General features: G+C 41.3%; 1 pseudogene; it reads right to left on the bottom strand.

Annotated features, from left to right (window-relative positions):
* Positions 1-9,418: 9,418 nt before the first annotated feature.
* On the bottom strand, positions 9,419-15,740 carry LOC137260907 (uncharacterized; annotated as a pseudogene).
* Between the last annotated feature and the right edge of the window lie 1,104 nt (positions 15,741-16,844).

The raw sequence follows: 16,844 nt of genomic DNA, 5'->3' as shown, positions 1-16,844 counted from the left end.
CATGGACCGTTTTTTGGAATGTAACGCCGACGCATATCCTCATAGCGACATACAAATATAAACAATATGAATTTCATCCTCGATACTTTTACAGTGTTTACATAACACGATGTCGTCATTGCAAGAGGCAATACTTCGTCTAGTATATTTGATACCAAGTGCACTAGATCCTGATCTGAATAACGTGAAAAGACGTTTAAGTTTATTACTTATGTTCAGTGATAGATATTTTTCACAGGTCAGAAGCGATTTATGTGATTTGTAAAACGACAGCGAAGGAGCATCTAGGGAAAGATGCCGCTCTTGCATGGAGCAGTTGTTAATTTTTTCGGTAAACATATATAGAAACATTTTTGCATCGCCAACATCTTGGGGAATCCAAGCAGTACCAAAACCATAATGAAATAACAAATCACTGACGTGACGAGCCCATGTTGCACGTTTCCTGAATTCAACAGATAATAGGAATTGATAACATTGATATGGATATCTACTTGGATGCATTCTTAATAATCTCAGCCAGTATTTAATACATTTGACATAATAAACATTGCTTAAGGGTGCCCTCCCACATTCCCCATATGCAACAGCATTAGATGATCTGTAACTAATCTGAAGTAAGAATTTGCAAAATTTTCGATGGATAATTTCAATCCTTTCTCTCTTTTTAAAACCCCATATCTCGGCACCATATGTTAGAATTGGTACAATTTTTTATCGAAGATGTACAATCCTTCTGAGGGTGACATGTCGTATCGTCTTATAAATGACTTGATCGGCCACAGTGCCTTATTAGCTTGATCGGATAATGTTTTACATGCCCTAGTCCAAATCAGTTTTGGAGTTATCATAAGTCCTAAATACTTATAAATATTGACAGTTTCCATCTGGGTACCATTATAAAACCATTTTTCATGTTTGGACAATGGGCCACCCATTTTAAAGACAATAATTTTACTTTTATCAGTATTAATATCCATGCCCCATTGATGTGAATATATATGTAAGGCGTCAAGGCGACGCTGTAATCTTACGACAGTATCGGCAATCAAAACCAAATCATCTGCAAATAAGAGAGCAATGATATTCAACATATTGTCAGAGACAAATATACCATCATCAAACTTGGTTTCTAATATCGATACAAGTTCATTGATATATAAAGAGAATAGTACAGGACTGAGGACACAGCCTTGCCAAACCCCACAGGCGCTACCAAAATATTCAGTTAATTTCTTACCGTACTCACAGATTACAGTGGCCTTGACATTAATATACATATTTTCGATTCAATCAACTTGAAAAATTTACCGTGGATCCCATTGTGCAAAAGAACATACAATAGTTTAAACCTATTCACCATATCAAAGGCCTTACGAAAATCTATGAATGCAACGTATATCTTCCCATTTTTGCGTGTTAAATATTTCTGAATGATTGTATGGAGAATAAAGATATTGTCCAAAGTCGAATGGTCAGTCTTAAATCCACCCTGATATTCTCCAGTTATCTCATGAAGTTCCACGAAGTACTCCAGTCGTTTGTTTAGAACCGAAACAAAAATTTTGCTCATTACATTTAGAAGAGAGATTCCCCTATAGTTATTCGGGTCAGATCTACTACCTTTCTTCTATAGTGGGATGATAATACCAGCTGACCAGGAATTTGGCCAAACACCGGATGAAAGAATTTTGTTGAACAGTAGTACTAAATAAGGAACAATTATATGTTCAGAATATTTGAAAAACTCTGCGGGTATACCATCATCGCCAGGGGATTTGTTATCTTTCAGATGTCTGATAGCATCTCATGAACTGTAAAGTCACATGATAGAATATCATCGTCATTAATACAGTCAACACATGTATTGAAGTCATGTTTATCAATGTATGATTTGACATCTTCTGAAAAGTTGCCATCTTCTGGCAGCGTCGGGTTCAACAAGTCCTTAAAGTATGCAGCCCATGTTGATGGCGTTACACGTTCTTCCATGGCACAGTTTGTGGTATATTTTTTCACAAGTCTCCAAAATGCTGAGCAGTCTCTAGAACAAGCTGCATCATGTATTTTTTTTGTAATCGAACGATTATAGCTATCTTTTTTTGGTTTTACAGGTCTGTTTGAACTTGGATCTAATGTCTTTGTATCTATTCAAATTGTCAAATGTTGTTGTTTTTCTAAACATATTAAGTAATTTGTACTTTTCACGTTTAAGAGTCTGACACTGTTGATCAAACCATTCTTGCTGTTGATTAGAGTCGATGGTTTTGGCATGTCTGCATTTCATATCTCGCCCACAGCTTTGCAGAATGCGCTGCAGTATGTTTACTGCTTTATCAGTGTTGACATGTAGACTGTTCATAAAGTCCTGGAACAAATTACTTGTATCAGCATTTTGCAGGTTATCAAGATATGATTGTGATTTTTCATTATTCCATTTAAATTTACATCTGTTAATACGAAGAAAATACTTATCATCGACTAGCCTGCCAACAGCGAACAGGGATGAGATTATAGTTGTGAGTGGGAGATGATCTGACTCCGTGCGAGAGACGCTCTTTAAGTCCTCCACATAACGGTACAACGATGCTGACACTGCAATGTAGTCTGGTGTGCTACAACCAGTTGGGCCAATATATGTATAGTCCCCCTCGTCTGAGAATCTGCCATTCAACAGGTACCATCCAAACGTTTTGCATAAGTCTAGTAATTCTCTACCATAGTTATTTCAACCAGATCTTTGTTTTTACGATTTGGGTACACAGGTGGGGCATCAAATTCCTCGTATGTGTCTTCGTCCAAGGGTAAAAAGTCCACACTATTATATTTTCATTCAATTCTCATCATTTATGAAATTTCATATCAGCTCTCTGACGGTCACCTGACATCCCCTTGATGTCTTTGGGTCTAGACTTCCGAGGGGATTCATATTTGTAATGTCTACAGTGTAAAAATATTTAGTGATTTTTAACTCTCAACGCCTATAGCTTATGTGATGCGTCAATGTATGAAATACTATGGAAGTACAAGTCAAGCTGTCTGCTCAAGCACTACAGCCAGGTGTAGTATATATACACATAACAATAGATAGATAAGAATGGGTAACAAGATATACAGGTTTCTATTAATTGATGTACAGGCTTCGATTGATTGATGTACAGGCTTCAACTGATGTACAGGCTTCAACTGATTGACGTGCAGGCTTGTAGTGATTAGGTTAACGAGTTACAGGTAAAGATGTTTGGATAAAGGTTAGTCACTGAGGATAAGGCATGATGCATGATAAGACATGAGTAAATGCATGATGCATGATAAGACATGAGTAAATGCATGATGCATGATAAGACATGAGTAAATGCATGATGCACTTTTGGCTGTGCATATCAGGTAAATAAATGATTCACCATTGGTTGTGTATGTCAGCTAAATACATGAAACTTCCGATGTGAATCATTGTATCTTGCTTTCTGTTCAATACGAAAATACATTGTATTGAAAATTCAGACACAAAACACTTTTCGGTGTTATATTTTGCTTGTTCTGAGGGTATTTCGTACACCTTTTGTCACGGCAAATTATTCACCGTAACAATATCATGAATAAGTGATAACTGTGTTCTAATTATGTTTGATTTTGTTTTATTTTTTGTTGCATGTGACCGCTAAGTATGAGTTTTGAATTGAGTTAGAGTTTCTACTCAAATTTTACGCGATAGTAACCTCATAAACAGTAAACAGTCTGAATTTGGTGAATAGAATGAATTGTTTGAACATTTTTATCTTAAAAATGCTGCTGAGTTGAAAAGTCAGCTGTTTCAAACTGTCAAACTATTTCGTGAAATCGGGTGTTCGCAATTAATGTGAGCACAGGCCAGGTAAGGAGGGAAGCGTCCAGTGTTTTGAGTTGCTTGTGGAGCAAAGGTAAGGAGGGAAGCGTCCAATGTTTTGAGTTGCTTGTGGATCACAGGTGAGGAGGGAAGCGTCCAATGTTTTGAGTTGTTTGTGGATCACAAGTAAGGACGGAAGCGTCCAATGTTTTGAGCTGCTTGTGGATCACAGGTAAGAATGGAGGCGTCCAATGTTTTGAGTTGCTTGTGGATCACAGGTAAGGAGGGAAACGTCCAATGTTTTGAGTTGCTTGAGGATCACAGGTAAGGAGGGAAGCGTCCAATGTTTTGAGTTGCTTGTGGATCACAGGTAAGGATGGAGGCGTCCAGTGTTTTCAGTCGCTTGTGGATCACAGGTGAGGATGGAAGCGTCCACTGTTTTGAGTTGCTTGTGGATCACAGGTGAGGATGGAAGCGTCCAATGTTTTGAGTTGCTTGTGGATCACAGGTAAGGAGGGAAGCGTCCAATCTTTTGAGTTGTTTGTGGACCACAGGTAAGGAGGGACGCGTCCAGAGCTTGAACTAAAATGTTAGAACTAATTAAGTGAAGTCAAACTTGTGTGCCTGTTTGTATTTTGCTGTACGTTGGCAGTAAACCAAGTAGATGGAAATGAAGACATGATTCAATAATAATGCACGTGACCAGTTAAAACAAAACTGTTCAAAGTACCTTTGATCATCAATTTATAACACAATGTCCTTATTTCATCAATGTTCTGGTTATATTTTAATTGTGTTTTGTTGTAAGATTTTATTAGCTTCCCCTAGAACGAATTTTTGGTGTTGTAATTAGGCAGGACTAAAGATAACCTTCTACAGGTTAAAATAGATGAAAAGGTTATTATATTTGTCAGGTGTGTTTACGTAATGAGAAACAGCGAGTGTCATGAGAAACTTAAACTTGATTTCTGAATATCTACAACAGACGTACATGGCTGCATACTGATGTGCTTTGTAATCACCATTACAATATCCACAAGGAATATAAGCCATCAGTATGCAGACAGCCACACATGTACAGTCAGTGCAGACACCCTTCAGGGACCTAAGGATTTCTCACGCAAAACAAAACTAACCGGATCTGTCCACGTGCTGTGGGGCTTTCACGTGACATGTTATTTCCGATTTCTTCCTCTAACAACCCCCGATGAATTAGCGTATACTGATATGTATGCACAAAGGCATGACTACCTGGCCTTCTATCTCTACATTACTCAACGAGGTGATCGCGCGGAGATTCATCAGTATTTTTATATAACCGTTTTGATTGTATCAGTGACAGCAATCGCTGCGAGATTTGCTGACTGGTGTTTTCTTTGAAAACGTCCATAAGTTGTAGTGGTGACGTAAAGACTGAGAGAAACTGCACCATCTTACCTCCGCACTGTAAGGGTTCTCACACAAGACACGGTGTACTCTTTGTCCATGCAAGTGAAAGACAAAATCTAGCAAACCATATGAAAACACACCAGGCAGCTACTATACACGACACTATTAAACATATGAAAACACACCAGGCAGCTACTATACACGACACTATTAAACATATGAAAACACACCAGGCAGCTACTATACATGACACTATTAAACATGACACTGTTAAACATATGAAAACACACCAGGCAGCTACTATACATGACACTATTAAATATATGAAAACACACCAGGCAGCTACTATACATGACACTATTAAACATATGAAAACACACCAGGCAGCTACTATACATGACTCTATTAAACATATGAAAACACACCAGGTAGCTACTATACATGACACTATTAAACATGACACTGTTAAACATATGAAAACACACCAGGCAGCTACTATACATGACACTATTAAATATACGAAAACACACCAGGCAGCTACTATACATGACACTATTAAACATTTGAAAACACACCAGGCAGCTACTATACATGACGCCAATAAACATATGAAAACACACCAGGCAGCTACTATACATTACTCTATTAAACATATGAAAACACACCAGGCAGCTACTATACATGACACTATTAAACATATGAAAACACACCAGGCAGCTACTATACACGACACTATTAAACATATGAAAACACACCAGGCAGCTACTATACATGACACTATTAAAGATATGAAAACACACCAGGCGGCTACTATACATGACACTATTAAACATGACACTGTTAAACATATGAAAACACACCAGGCAGCTACTATACATGACACTATTAAATATATAAAAACACACCAGGCAGCTACTATACATGACACTATTAAACATATGAAAACACACCAGGCAGCTACTATACATTACTCTATTAAACATATGAAAACACACCAGGCAGCTACTATACATGACACTATTAAACATATGAAAACACACCAGGCAGCTACTATACATTACTCTATTAAACATATGAAAACACACCAGGCAGCTACTATACACGACACTATTAAACATATGAAAACACACCAGGCAGCTACTATACATGACTCTATTAAACATATGAAAACACACCAGGCAGCTACTATACACGACACTATTAAACATATGAAAACACACCAGGCAGCTACTATACATGACACTATTAAATATATGAAAACACACCAGGCAGCTACTATACATGACTCTATTAAACATGACACTGTTAAACATATGAAAACACACCAGGCAGCTACTATACATGACTCTATTAAACATATGAAAACACACCAGGCAGCTACTATAGACGACACTATTAAACATATCAAAACACACCAGGCAGCTACTATACATGACTCTATTAAACATATGAAAACACACCAGGCAGCTACTATACACGACACTATTAAACATATGAAAACACACCAGGCAGCTACTATACATGACACTATTAAACATATGAAAACACACCAGGCAGCTACTATACACGACACTATTAAACATATGAAAACACACCAGGCAGCTACTATACATGGCATAATAAACATATGAAAACACACCAGGCAGCTACTATACATGACTCTATTAAACATATGAAAACACACCAGCCAGCTACTATACACGACACTATTAAACATATGAAAACACACCAGGCAGCTACTATGCATGACACTGTTAAACATATGAAAACACACCAGGCGGCTACTATACATGACACTAATAAACATATGAAAACACACCAGGCAGCTACTATACATGACACTATTAAAGATATGAAAACACACCAGGCAGCTACTATACATGGCATAATAAACATATGAAAACACACCAGCCAGCTACTGTGCTCTTGGAAAAATGTAAGAAAACCCAACTTGGACAGGGTCATTTGACTAACAGGTCGTGCTGCCCACCCTACAACGTCTTTGGTGCATGTTTTCCAGATTTATGGTAATCATCTTCTCGAGTTATCCCAAAACTGACAGAGGAATATGGTCCGAGTTTCGCGAGACCAGTCGTATTAAATGACAGAATTCCAAACCGGGTAGGTGCGGTAACTAAAGTGTCATGGTGAGCAGTAAAACACATGAACTAAATTTATGTAGTCAAGGCATATGTTAATTCTTTGCAATTATTCACTTCATGCTAAATCCATTCTTAATACTCTCTTTTAATTCATGACCTTGTGTGGATGTGTATACGTGTATATCTAGATGTGTGAGTGAGTTACGTTTTACGCTTTTACGCCGTGTTTAGCAATTTCCCATCACTACTGGGGACACCAGAAATGGACTCCACAAGCTGTGTTCAGACGACAGAAAGCTATGAAAACTAGGTTTCTGACCCGCCTCACATCCAGATGGCAGCTGTTGGTTGTGTGGATGTGTATATCTTGATGGCAGCTGTTGGTTATGGCTGTATATATATATTTTGATGACAAAAATTGGTTGTGGATATGTATATCTAGATGGCAGCCGTTGGTTGTGTGGATGTGTATAAATAGACGGCAGTTGTTAGTTGTATGGATGTGTATATCTAGACGACAGCTGTTGGTTGTGGATGTGTATATCTTGATGGCACCTATTGGTTGTGGATGTGTTTATCTAGGTGGCAGCTGTTTGTTGTGTGGATGTGCATATCTTGATGGCAGCTGTTGGTTGTGGTTGTGTATATCTTGATGGCAGGTGCTGGTTGTGGATGTGTATATATAGATGACAGTTGTTGGTTGTTCAGACGTGTATATATGGATGGAAGTTGTTGATTGTGTGGATGTGTATCTGTAGATGGCAGCTATTGATTGTTGTGGATGTGTATATCTTGATGGCAGCTGTTGGTTTTATGGATGTAATGACTGCGGGTTGTTGTGCGAGTATACATCTACCGAACGTTTACTGGCACACGTTTAACGGTAGGCAATAACTAGCGCACCCCTGATGCAGTGGGATACTGTCTAGACACTGTCTACTGTCAGATACTGGTGTGACACACGAGATAGTTGTCATTAATCACGCAGTAAACCATGCTGAGAAACATATATTTGTCGTGCATCAATCTTCAAAATGCTAATACGATCAACTAGGAGGAGATATAGAAACAAGAGAAGAGGGTGGGAGCTAGTCTCCGGTAGCGTCAACAGCTTACTGCGCGTTCAGCATTTCCTTGCCAAACTGGTATAACCTAGTAGATGTCCACTGTCGGGGAAACAAAGTGCATGTGACAGAAAGCAGTAGAGAAGGATATGGCGTGGGATAGGGCGGGAGGGGTGGTCCACTGTCATGGAAACCAGATGTAGGTGACAGAAAGCAGTAGAGATGAATAGTGTGTAGGCTGAGGTGAGATGGGTGGTCCACCGTCGTTGAAAACAGGTGCAGGTGACAGGAAGCTGTACAGAAGATTACAGTGTTAGGTTGAGAGAGGTGGTCCACTGTCAGGCTCAGAAGGTGCAACATGTATTTTTTTGTAAACAAGTAGGACGTAAGCATACAGAGACCACGTGGGAAAGACACCAGTGGACTGGAGATGCATCACGCAGGACGTAAAGAGAGGGCACCAAGGCAAGAGACAGATTGGCTTTAGATGCATCACGCAGGACGTATACAGAGGGCACTAAGGCAGGAGACAGATTGGCTCTAGATGCTACACACAGGCAGTACACAGAGGGCACTAAGGCAAGAGACAGACTGGCTCTAGATGCAGCACACAGGAAGTATACACAGGACAGCAGTAAGAGACGACTGGAGATGTATTGCACAGCAAGTAAGTATAAAGAAGCTACTACAAGAAGAAGGGAAATGGCTAGAGATGTAATGCTCAAGAAATGTGTATACAGCTGACACGAAGTTCAGACAAGAAGTTCAGACACGTGGTAGGATTGTCCCATACCTTTATGACCTCACAGCTTGTTTAATGTGCATTCCAGAAGTTGGTGAATCAAAAATGAAATATACCGCTTTATGGGTTACTACTTCTTGTGTATTACGGTGAGCGACGTTTCGATGTAGATTCTGACATCGTTCTCATTTCATTCATGACGTTTAACTAGAAAACGATGTAAGAATCTAGATCGAAACGTCGCTCAAAGTAATAAACAAGACGTTATAATCCATAAAGCTGTATTTTTCATGTATTACCTCACAGGTTGGGGACATGTGGTTTCGACAAGGGAATTACTGACTCCTCCTTCTCTGATAAGGGCAGAGGCGTTGTGGAAGAGATGAGGATTGGACTGCACCCAACGCGTACGTACATCACAAACTGAAATGAAGTACGTCACAGTGTATACACACCACTACACTACAACTTATGGAGAAAACACCAGCTCCCTGCCTGCTCGGACGTAGAATAGCGTTCTTAATTCAGTTTTCGCAGTATCAAAGTTATCAGAAACGATGAGACCATAGTCAAAACACAGAAAGAAGTTGAGACAGGTTGCGCTGAGAGGGAGAGAATTAGCAACAAGATAGTGAGAGCCACAATAAATGTCGTAAACAGTGTTTGATAAAATAATGAAGGTGAAACGGAAAGTTTTATGTCAGAGGAAGTCACATCTGTGTGGGGAGTCAGACAGATCACTAGAAGTATGGGAATGGCGACGGAGACTCCATTGATGGGGACACCTTTGTCAAACAGTAAACGTCTTGCGTTGTGTCGCCTGACCTACTTACCGGACATGGAACACACATGACATTTTTTTTTTCTGTAGTTGTTTATGACATGGAAACAGAAGCCGTCGAGGACCACGATGATGTAAATGGTGGCTTCTTCACCATCGCACAATGAGTTGCTTACAACGACGCCGGTGGCGTTGTCAGCACGGAAGTATTAAAGGGATATGGTCAGCTCATCACCATAGTAACCGTTCCTGAAGAATGGCATGCCGAGAAAACTACTGCCGTCCCTCGCTGCTGCAGGGATGTCGCAGTGGATGTAGACGCCGTGGTTGTCCACTTGGTGAATGTGAGCGAAGTCTTTGGTGTTCGGTAGATACAGAGCGGGTTCACAGCCTACAACATCATTGTGTACGTTTTGACACAGATCAGGCTCAAGACATACAACATCATTTTATCTTACCTCACACATAAATGTCTGTATTGGCTAAGCGCTCATCTGTTATTTTCAGTATACCCATTTTGTATACATTGAAATGTACCCCGCTGCCGATGGCAACTCATTGGGAACTTCTTGGTAGTACTTTCTTTTTATCTCGAATAACACTGAATCACGCATGATGGACTGCAATTACCGATGTCTTGCGAATTCAAATCGATGGAGGGAAGATAACCCTAAATTGTTTTTCTTGTGTCGTCTGAAAAATGTAACGATGGCTCTGAAAAGATTTTGTCCTCGCATTCCAATAAATACACTTTGACAAAGCATTCAAATGTAGTTCCTGTGAATATTAAGAAGGGGAACTACACAAGGGCGATTTTTCCAAGACAATAACTGGTAAAGAACAGCAAACTGTAAGATTCGCAACGGTTGATCTATACCCATGCCTTAAACACTTCAAAAGTAGCAGTGACGTTGTTCACTGGTCCCTCGAGGTACATCAACCAATGCCCCCTTGTGACCAATAATGTACATCTTCACACAGATCAGACCCACAATCAACAACAGCATCATGTACATCTTCACACAGAACGGGCTTACAACCAACAACGGTCAGCGAACACCACGGGATTAAACACCTGTCTGGAATGAAGGACACGATGTAACACCTGGCTCAAATGTAGGACACTAACACCTCAGTGGACTGTAGAGCACGATCTAACACATGTCTGGACACTATATAACACCTCCCTGGAATGTAAGACACTATCTAAGACCTACCTGGAATGAAAGACACTACGAGGGGATGTCAAAACGTTTTGAGCCTCGTCCTGAAAAAGCAAGATTTTGGAATTCATACTGGTTTATATTTCTACATAGTCCCCTTCCAAGTTCACACACTTCTCCCATCTGGTTTGCCAATTGCTGATTCCTGATCTGAAGAACTCCACATCTTGGTCCCCTAAAAAACCCTCCACAGCAGCGATAAGCTCATCATCATCCTGAAATTTCTGGCCCCGGATGTGTTTTTCAGTCGAGGAGTCGGGGCTAGGTCTTGTGAATAGGGTGAGGGAAAAATTTCTTACCAGCACTCGCGCGCAGTTTCCATTGCAGCTCGGCTAGTGTGGACTGGCGCATTGTCCTGGTGAAGAAGAATCCCTCGCCGGATCTTTCCTCGCCGCTTCTCTTTAATGGACTGGAGCACCTGCTTCAGGTTAGCATAGTACTCTCCATTCATTGTCGTACCATGAGGCAAGTAGTCGATGTGGACACCTTTACTGTCCCAAAATAAAGTTGCCATAACCTTCGTTGGGGACCTGGTCGATTTGAGCTTCTTTGTCCTTGGAGAGGTGACATGTTTCCATTCCATTGACTCCTGCTTGCTCTCAGGGCCATAATGATGAAGCCAGGTTTCATCACAGGTTACAATTCTAAAATGAAAATCTTCTGGGGTGGCATGGTAACGAGTTAGCATCGCGCCACTGATGTTGACCCGAGAAAGCTTCATGTAATCAGAAAGCATTCATCTTGCACACAGTGGACATGTGGAGATTGTCATGGAGTATGCTGTGAATGGATCCACATGAGAGCCCGGTATCGTGCAGGGTGATACGACGATTTCCCATCACTAGCTGATGCACAGTGTCAAAATTTGCTTGGGTTGAGGGTCGTCCTGGACGGGGGTCATCATCTAAGCTCTCTCTTCCTCGCTGAAACTCTTTCACCCAACGTTTGATGGTTGCAGCAGAAGGGGAAGACACCTTGTAAACAGCAGTGAGGCGTTCTTCAACCTGCTTGGCTGTGTTGCCCCCCAGGACAAGAAACTTTGTCCATTTTTCACATTCATTAGGGGGTATATCTCTTTTACAAGGCACCGCCAAAAAATGCATCCAGCTATGTGATCCTACCGGGAATATGTAGCTATTACACTAATATACGTTAGGTGCCCTGCCCATTACTATTTGTGAAGTATAAATATGCAAGGCTCAAAACCTTTTGATATCCTCTCGTATCTACACCTGTCTGGAATGTACGACACCATCTAACACCCGCCTGGAATGTAGAACAACATCTAACATCTGCTTGGAATGTAGGACACTATATAACACCTGCCTGGAATGTAATAATATGTGCATTTATACTGCGCCAAACTAAATTCATGAGGTGAATGCTCAACATTCAAAGCGGGCATATTATTACCCGGATAACCAAAGCTGCCTGTTAGGTGCTGGAAGGCTATAGTCACATGACTTATCCCACCGGGTACCCATTTTCTGCTGGGTGAACAGGCAAGTTTGAACAAACTCACTTGCCTAAGGTGAGACCACATGTGTCATGTGCTTCATTGTGGGTCAAGACTGAAGTCCTAGAAACGCTCAGCTGTCGGTCACCCATCCGAACATGGTCCGCGTCCATCGTTTCTTACCTGAGCTTTTTGCACAGGATCACACGCCACCACGTGCTAAGACACCACGTGCTAAGACACTATATAACACCTGTCTGGAATGCTGGACAGGTATAGTGTACGTCGCAGTTACAGGAGTGTTCGCTGTAAGCCGTTCTTTGTGGACACGGGCGCACGATCTACTTATAGTTAACATATTGCAGGTACATGTGCTTGTTGGCTGGTAGCAAGCGTCTGAATTTCATGTATAAACAGCTTTTAACTCTATTGTCATCATTGGGAAATGAAGGTGGGGAGTCCATCCTTCATCCTTCATCCTCAATCGTCAATGCCTAAATTGGCTGAGGAAATGTGTGAGACAGATTGGCATGGAGCATGCCAAAAGCACAGGACAATGGTATGTTACCCTCTATACAGAACAATGGTATGTAACCCACTATACAGGACAATGGTATGTCACCCGCCGCACAGGACAATGGTATGTTACCCACCACACAGGACAATGGTATGTCACCCACCACACAGAACCAGCCCATGAGACTTACCGGCCACACAGGTGCAGGTTATGGGATTGTAGATCTGCCAGAATGGGAACATCCTCATGATCATTACCCATATCCCACTGACGTACAGCTTGTAGCCCCTTGAGTTTCACTGGTCGTAGTCCTTGTTGAAACACGGATCCTGTACACACGTGCATGTGTGATGGGCATACATCTCTACGACTGAACAAGTCTAGAATGGCCATTTTCCTGAGGTGAGCAGCTTGTAACCGTAGAGGTTGTGTGGGTCCGGGGCCATGAACTCACATGGGTCTGTCAAACACACCGCAGATGTACACATGTGTACGAGGGGATGTCAGTCAAGAAGTAGTGCTTCTCACCAGGACAATGATGTAAATGCAGGTGTTTTTCATGTTCTGTTTTATGTTCCACATAAAATATGTCAAACTTAAGCGAATTTGTTTGCTATGTTCCAGACTCACGATCCCCGTTTTGTTTCACTTTTTATCTTCGTACCCCCTAAAACACAAAATTTGCGATAAATGCAATACAAACTTCAGAAAACATATGCAAGAAACATTTTATGTGTTTCAGGTAAGTAGAAGTTCGCTAAAATCAAACTATGTTTAAATATATTAAAGTGCGTAAAAAAATTGAAACTACAATCTCTCGTTAATGTAAGTGCCCCCTCCTGTTTACTGAACGAGCTTGTTTAATTTTGGGGACACTACCCGCCCTCTACCAGATGACTTCACCATAAGGACATAACTGACTGTTCATAATGTTTTCACTATTCTTACATGATGCCAACGGTTTAAGCTAAATGATGAATGGTCACACAAGTCTCAACTCCCAATATGTTGGAAACAGTCCCAGCTTGACTATCTCGACACAATATTTGTGTGAGATCAAAGAAGGGGTGTCCTTAAAAAACTGCCCCTGTCTAAATCAAGCAATCCGAATCTTTAACTAATGATTATGACGGGAATGCCATTCTGAACATGTTTCATATCATATTATCTGAGGGCATATCTTTATCCAAGAGGTACCAAATGACATCGTTTTCTTTTACTGCAATTATAATATATTTTATTTTACTTATATCATACCTCATATCTCGTGAACCACATTACCCACATTTGTGACACTCTGGACATGGCCTTGCTAATGATCCCTCCACAATAAAATGGAAACTTTGCAAGCATTGGACATCGAGAATATAATTAGACTCGCTATATTTTTACTGGTATCACATGGGTTTATCAGCCACGCTGTAGGCAGACACAGTAGTTATACAGATGATATCACATGGTTCTGCCAACCACACACTAGACGTCCAGATGATATCACATGTGTATTTCAACCATACAGTAGGCATGCCGATGATATTAGATAGGTCTGTGAACCACACAACAGATGTACAGATGATAACATGAATCTGTCAACCTGTAGGTAGACACGGTACTTATACAGATAATATCACATGGGTCAGTCAGCCATACAGCGGGGATACAGATATTACATGTGTCCTGTCCACCACATAGTGGAGAGCCACATGAACACAAACTGGCCTGATAGTGATCTGACAAGATCCTGAAATCCAGCCAGCCACGGTATGACTGATTACAGGTAAGAACAATAACTTTACTGACTCTGACACTGGTGAACTCGTGAGTACCGCAGACTACTGTAAGAGACCAAGTGCTAGATTTGGATATTTAGCCGTTGAATTTAGCATTGTAGTGCCTCATTGTACTCATTGTATCACCTACTGATAACAATCGACATAGAGAGATAGAGTATCACCTACTGACAACAGTCGACATAGAGGGATGGAGTAACACCTACTGACAACAGTCGACATAGAGAGATAGAGTATCACCTACTGACAACAGTCGACATAGAGGGATGGAGTAACACCTACTGACAACAGTCGACATAGAGGGATGGAGTAACACCTACTGACAACAGTCGACATAGAGAGATAGAGTATCACCTACTGACAACAGTCGACATAGAGGGATGGAGTAACACCTACTGACAACAGTCGACATAGAGGGATGGAGTAATACCTTCTGACAACAGTCGACATAGAGAGATAGAGTATCACCTACTGACAACAGTCGACATAGAGGGGTGGAGTAACACCTACTGACAACAGTCGACATAGAGGGATGGAGTAATACCTACTGACAACAGTCGACACAGAGAGATGGAGTAACACCTGCTGATAACAGCTAACACAGAGGGATGGAGTAACACCAACTGACAACAGCTAAGACAAATGGAGAAAATACATGCAATATACTGCAGTCATAGAGGAGATGCGGCCAGTTGCAGATCAGAGCCTGGTTGTTCCACACAAGACCATGGAAGCAGTGAAATGTGCAGTCGTGTGGATCTCTCACGTAGCCATAGCCTTTGTTGTCGTCGCATTTATTGCATACGACTTGGAAAGTGTCAGCAACTCTCATGCTGTCAACAAAGTGCATGTTTCAGAAGACTTGTAGAAGTAATAATCACTCTGATGGAGGAGTGTAACGAAGTAATAACGGTAAACTTCATGTCATCATCAATGCGCGATGACGTCTCGTGGTGGTGTAGCTTGTTTTGACAATGGAGGATTAGTCTCACATTTGTTGATTGCCAAACCAAGGCAGTGATTCCTTTGGATTACCTTGTCCTGTTCTTGGTACTTCATAACCTTCACTTGGTACCCCACTATGTCACACCTTTCATCTGACACCCTACAACTCTTAACCATCCACTGACTACCACACCATCCTACACACCACCTGCCACCACATCTTACATCTGACACCCTACAACTCTTCCCCATTCACTGGCTACCTCACCATCCTACACACCACCTGCCACCACATCTTTCATCTGACACCCTACAACTCTTCCCCATTCACTGGCTACCACACCATCCTACCCACCACCTGCTACCACACTATCTTACCTACCACATCCTACCACACCATCCTACATGCTACCACACCATCTTACCTTCCACATCCTCCCACACCATCTTACTCACCACCTGCTACCACACCATCGTACCTACCACATCCACCACACCATCCTACCCACCACCTGCTACCACACCATCTTACCTTCCACATCGTTCCACACCATCCTACCCAACACATGCTACACTGTCACTAGTTACCATCCTTTAGCCCCGCCATGTGTAAACTCACCTGCTCCGACAGCTGAAACTAAACTAATCCTGTATCAACGGTAGTTGTAAGCTCCTGGAAGCATCACTATATCATAGCAACAGACAAATATTAGTAATATATATTTCGGAACAGTTGACAAGGTGCACAATAGCATCTGGACTTCACTGAAATGATCAGTAAAAGAGTTCATGTATAACTCCAGTCGTCACGGGTGTAAGGAGCGATTGTTTGCAGTGACGTCATTGGTAACCAGTCCTATAACTACTAAACTGTGACATTTCTCTACCACACCTTATCCCTGTCCTTTGGTTACCAGCCACATGTTACCACACCCCATTTCTATCCATTGGTTACCAGCCACTTGTTACCACACCCCATTTCTATCCATTGGTTACCAACCACATGTCA

Source organism: Haliotis asinina, chromosome 14 (genome assembly GCF_037392515.1).
Source record: "Haliotis asinina isolate JCU_RB_2024 chromosome 14, JCU_Hal_asi_v2, whole genome shotgun sequence".
Classification (NCBI taxonomy): domain Eukaryota; kingdom Metazoa; phylum Mollusca; class Gastropoda; order Lepetellida; family Haliotidae; genus Haliotis; species Haliotis asinina.
Note: the sequence above shows the minus strand (reverse complement) of the source record. Positions and strands in the feature narration are given on the sequence as shown.